The sequence below is a fragment of the Pyxicephalus adspersus genome, chromosome 5 (assembly GCF_032062135.1).
Source record: "Pyxicephalus adspersus chromosome 5, UCB_Pads_2.0, whole genome shotgun sequence".
NCBI lineage: Eukaryota > Metazoa > Chordata > Amphibia > Anura > Pyxicephalidae > Pyxicephalus > Pyxicephalus adspersus.
In genome coordinates this window covers 62220669-62226668 of record NC_092862.1, presented here as the reverse complement: position 1 = coordinate 62226668, position 6000 = coordinate 62220669, and positions in this window count along the sequence as shown.

Sequence of the window (6000 nt, the reverse complement as noted above, 5' to 3'; positions counted from 1 at the left end):
CCTATCAGGCGATCTTTGATGGTAGAGCTCAAGGTAAGAACTAGAACAGACATACAAGTGATGGTTTAGCTAACACCTCCAACTCACAATTCTGGTTGGTCTTTTGAAACAGAAAATGTGTAATGGCTACGCTTATTACAATTACAGCCAGCCAGCAAGAGCCCACTAGCTTAAGTTAGAGCCAGAACTTTTCATTTCCCCAAGGCCATGTCACTCTGTCTGAAAATAAAATTAAAGTCCTGGCCCAAAGAAGAAATATAAATGATCCCATTTTCGGTGAAGAATCTCAAGCTGTCTAACTGTCCTACATTTTTATGGTGTATCAGATAAAATTTTTCAACCGGGTGTTCAACAAGCCTCCTCCCAAGTGTAATTGTCCACCTTCTACTGCAAAAAGAAAAACGGACAACTCTCTTTTTATTTCAATCTTTTTACTGAGTTTTTTTAAATGATTTTCATTGACAACATATTTGACTTTTTCTAACAAACAGTAAGACACTCAATTCAATGAACACCCTTGATTTAAAGTTACCAACTATAAATCTTAGACAAAAAATGGAAAATTAAAACCAAACAAAAACAATCTGTCAAAACTTAACAGAGATTAAATCAAAGGGGAAAGTAGGGTGAAAGGATGGGTGAACTGTCATATTTTGCAATACTATTAACAGGATCAGATCTCTCCTAGATCAGTGATTTTTAAACCACTGTGCCGAGGCACACTAGTGTGCCGTGAGAGATCTTAGTGTACCATGGAAAATTATCTAATTTCAGTTAATTGCTCTGAAAATGATAATTTATTTACTGCAAATAATTTGTCTTCATTTGTCTATACCAGCGATGTATAGTGATAGGCAGAACAAAGAAGTACTCTTCCACTAGATGACAGCAGGTAGCTAATTAACCTGTCTATGTGACATTTTTGTTTAGTGGTGTTCTGTGGAATTTTTCTGATTTAAAATATGTGCTGCAACTTAAGAAAGGTTGGGAAATACTGCCCTGGATGTTAATATGTGTTTTCCAAGAGTTCGTTTGTGGGGAGTTCTTTTTTACTGAGTAAGTATTCATGGCTGAGCACTCCTTGCACATCTATTATATCCTGTAAACAGCAAAACCCTTTTCCAATCCACCACCCAAATCTTCCCGGGGAAAACTCTAGATTGTCCCAAAAAAAGGGCTAATAGAGTTTGCGGAGACACTATTTTGGGATGATGTTGCAGTTTATCCCATACAGAAGGAGAGTGTGCTAAAGTGGGACACCGTCATAGACTCAATTGCTGCCATTGGACTGGCCAGAGCTTCTAGATTAACGTATTGTGGTTTGGCTCCTTGAATTTTGCGCAAGGACAATGGTGCTATTTTGGCCTCTTTAGCATATTGCAAGAGGTATAGGACCCCCTACGCTACCCTGGACATGAGTAGTGTACAAAGTTGCTTTTCTGATCCTGCTCCCCCCCCCCCCCAGATGAAGTTTAATATTTGGGATTGAAGGTGATTTAGAGCCAGACCAGGTACCGGAATTGGGAGTGGTTGGAAGAGATACAATATTCTCGGTAGCACATTCATTTTAACAGTAGCTATCCTTTCGAACCAGGAGGGTGGAGATTTATAGACCATCTCTGTAAATCTGATCCAATCTTTTTAAAAAGTGCACTTGTTTGGTTGGCCTACATTGTATGTCTCTAATGTCCAGATTTGCATGGATGGCTATTGCTAAGGGCTCTATGGCTTGGGCAAACAGTGTAATGCACGCGGGTGTGGACCCACTGTGTTACTGACTGGGTATGCTCCGGAGGGACGTAACTAAGCCACTAGAGCCTCTGATGGTGAGGATAGGTTTGGGCTGCAGGGTAGCTGCCAGATGCCACTCTAAAGCAGTCCCCGAGTGGCAGCTGACCAGAGGGGTCAGGGCACTTGATGCAAGCACTGAGGGGGCTAGTGTGGCTTGGAGGGTATGGGTCAGGAGAGGCGGCAATCGAAGTCCATAAACAAAATCCGAGATCAAAGGCAGGCAGTAAACAGGCAAAAGTCTATAAACAAGATCCGAGGTCAGGGTCAGGCGGCAATCAGGCAAAGTCCAAGTGTTCAGTAAACCAGATCCAGTACACAGTAAAGCAGACAGAAGAAGCACCCTTGCACTAGGAGTTAGACTAGTTAAAACCATGAGATCACTCAGGCATCTTCCAGTAGTAGGAAGCGCCTTTAAATACCTGTAGAACTCCAGCCATAGGCTGGTGAAACAGAAGGTGTGTATGAATTGAAGAGGGACACACCCACACCAGCACAAACACCAGAGCAAGTCTCCAGCAGGAAGGAAACTCCGGCATGGAACTCAGGTAGCAGGGTTATGCTACCTGCTGCCCACGAAGTTAGTATGGCGGCAGGAGAGGAAAGAGAGGACCTGGCGCCCGTGCCTGTGATTAGGGGCAGCGGCGCCGGTATGACCCACAGGGCTAACAAACAGTAAGGGGATAGAGGACAACTTTGTTGTGTGCCTTTTTTGATAGTTATAAATGGAGAGAGGTAACCCCCCCAAAGAGTTTTTTGCTGTAGGGGCATCATACAAGGCTTTCAATAAATTGGTGAAGTATGGTCTGAATCCCATTTTGTCCAGTAGGTGGAAAAGATATTGCCAGGACAAACTGTCAAAGGCCTTTTGTAGGTCCAGCGACAGCAGCATAGCTTCCCTATTAGGACCATGGTCCCATTTAGAATGCAATATCAAGATAAGATTCATAGACCTTCTTGTTTGGTCTGGGGCTTGTCTATGTTGTAAAAAATAAATTTCTGTGAAGTCTTTTCCAGGTTTTGGGATAATGCTAATAAATGCCTGTTTGCATCAGGGAGGAGGGGATTCCCTTCTCTAATGTAATTGAAATATTCAATTAGATGAGGAACTAGTTTGGGACCAAATATCTTATAAAAGATGTTAGAAAATTCATCCAGACCAGGTGAACTTCCAGATTTAAGTAGTTTTAGGACTACCAACGTTTCCTCTATAGTAAAAAGGTTTTTTTTCTAATAGTTCCTTGTGTTTCATTTTTAGTCTGAGAATGTTTTCTTTAAAAAAATTCCTCCATACCCGCCTCATGACATTGTTCTACAGTTCCGTAAAGGTGATCATAGAAAGTTTGAAAATCCTTCATCATCCGTTCAGGATTCTTGGTCATTTTACCATCTTTTAGTTTGATTTTGGGCATAATGGGAATTTTTGTTTTGGGGTTTGGGGAAGTTGGTTTGCCAATAATTTGCCTGGTTTATCACCCAAAGTATAGAATTTGTTGGGCTTCCCACCTGAGAGATTTTTCTGTCCTCGTGGTTAGTAACAGATTGTCTTCTGTTACTAACTTTTCTTAGTTACTAAATCTTTTCAATTTGAGCACCAAGGTTAAAGTTGAATGATGTGATATTCTTTAAGTTTGGCTTCTATTTGCTGATTGTGGGCTTTTTTTTAAGCAGGAGCCTATTTTGATAATTTCATCCTCTAATTGTTGTCTTGTGTGCTTCCCAGTTAAAAGCTGGAGACATGTTTCCTGCTTTGTTGATTTCAAAAAATTTGTGACCATATTTTTAAGTTCTCCCTGTACTGCCGGGTCTGTAATTTGGCTCCCATTGATCAGACAATGGAGTAGAGAGTATGCAAGCCCTAGTAACCAATGGTGTCACATTAGCAGGCATCATAATGTGATAAATTCTAGAATACTGGTTGTGGGCTGCTGAATAATATGTGTAGTCCCCTGATGAGGGGTTCAACTCTCTCCAGATGTCTAATAAATCATGTTGTTTCAACAGTAGAGATAATTTATGGCTTTTCTTAGGTGGATGTCTGTATCTTGGTTTACTAGTTTTGTCAAGGATCTGGTATAGTGCCATATTGGAATCAGAGCAGGAATGAAATTGCCCTTGGATCTAAGATAAACCTCTTTCATGAGTTTTTGTAAAAACTCTAACTGGCCTTCATTAGGTGCATAATAAGTTACAATAGTGAGCATTGTCCCTTCAATGGTCCCTTGATACCTGCAATCAGGTATCTCCCTCCTGGATCTTTGGATAGAAAAAAAATTAAGGCTTTTAGAGAAGCACAACATTACACCACACTTCTTTTTATTAGTTAGCTAGGAAGAAGAGTTTATAATTCTTGTTTAGGAACTTTGACACCGAATTATGCGAGAAGTGGGTTTCTTGCCACTATATAGGCCCTAAGTAAGTTACAATACTTGAAGGCCTTTGATCTTTTAACTGGGGAGTTAAGGTCTTGTACATTGTGTAAAAGAAGTTGGGGTGGGGCTTTGTGGGTCTGTATTAATATTATTACCCATGTTACATCTTAATGGAGTTGAATCCCATGCAGTTTCCCATGGGTGGGAATGGGAAAGGATGAACAAAAAGGCGGGGGGGGGGGGGAGCAGACACTAAAACAACAAAAACATAAAAACCATAACAAATATAAACAAAAAGTAGAACAGTAACACACTTTGAGACCCATGAGGTGAGCCCCTCCCCTCGGTCCTAAAAGGACCAGAGGAAGGCGCCCCCCTCCCGGGTTTTGCCTTGGTCCCCTTGCCAACTTTGCATGTATGTTCTGCCTGAGGACTTTTTTTTTTCTTTTCAACCCAATTTCAGGTGAATCTTACCTGTAATCCATATCTTGTATGATTGTTTCATAGGATTTATTAGAAATATCTAGTTTCTATCTCGATATGTGCATATATACATATACATAGAGAAGTTAAATACAAGGTATTTTTTAGATAGCAGCATGTCATGGAGGTTTCTACGTTGATGTAAAAATATGCTTGATATGATAGTGCATTGCCAAGGATCTTTATATATGAAATTTGCATTTTACTTTCTTTTCGCATCTGCTTACAATTTTGCGTACTCATGTACATGGCACCATAATTTTTTGTGGAGATTCCAATTTAGTTTTAAATCCTAAACTGGATAGATATGTTTGAGGTGGTTCAGTATCTAGGGAGGAAATGAATTCCTTTTCCTCTTTACTATGTGACCTGGGAGTGACAGATGTGTACAGGGAATGTCATCCTGTGGCGTGAGATTACACCTATTTTTCCCATCCACACTCCTCTTACTCCCTTTTAGACCACATATTCGTTTCTAAAGCTCTTCAGACTTCTAAAATTTTCTGTATTTGTCTCAAAAATATACAGATACTGTATTCTGATCCCACTTCTATATCTATAAAAAAAAAGCCAGAAACATTTCTGTATTTCTCTAAAAATATAGAGATATTTTATTCTGATCCCACTTGCTATCTATCAAAAAAGCCAGAAACTTTTCTGTATTTCTCTCAAAATATACAGATATTTTATTCTGATCCCATTTGCTATCTTTTAAAAAAGCCAGAAAAATTTCTGTATTTCTCTCAAAAAAATACAGATGTTTAATTCTGATACTACTTGCTATTTACCAACAAAACCATTTGGTGCATTTTTTCCCGAATAAGTAAAAGATGAGCGGTAAACGCAGGGACGTTGATGTGAAGTTGGGCAACCTGCCGCATCTGGCAGGGGGCATACTCCCCAGGAGTCCGCCACTGTAGGGCAGCAGCAGCAGCAAACTTTCGGAGGCAGCAGCACAAGTTGTCAAACAGGTCTGAGATGTGTGCAGAGCACCAATACACGCTGGTAGATTTATTGAGAGGGCATACTTCAATCATACAGCCACATCATGTGGAGAGTATTGTGGACTAGGTCCCAGGGATCTCAACTGCAGCAGGCTCTTCTGCCGTGACAAGAGCAAAGAGAGGAGTTAGCATGGCTAATGTGCCTGTACCTCCCGATAACTCTCCCTTGTTGTTTGACGAACGAACTGAGGATCTGTCATTGCGAATTTTAGAGCAGGAGGCAGACTTTGAGACCCTTACAGAGTTTGGTCAGCACTTGCTGGGCGAGGGCTCTGCATCAGTGGCTGCATTTGCAGTGGTTGGCAAATCATGAGGATAATGATGATGACCGTGATGTCACCTGGGAACCACCA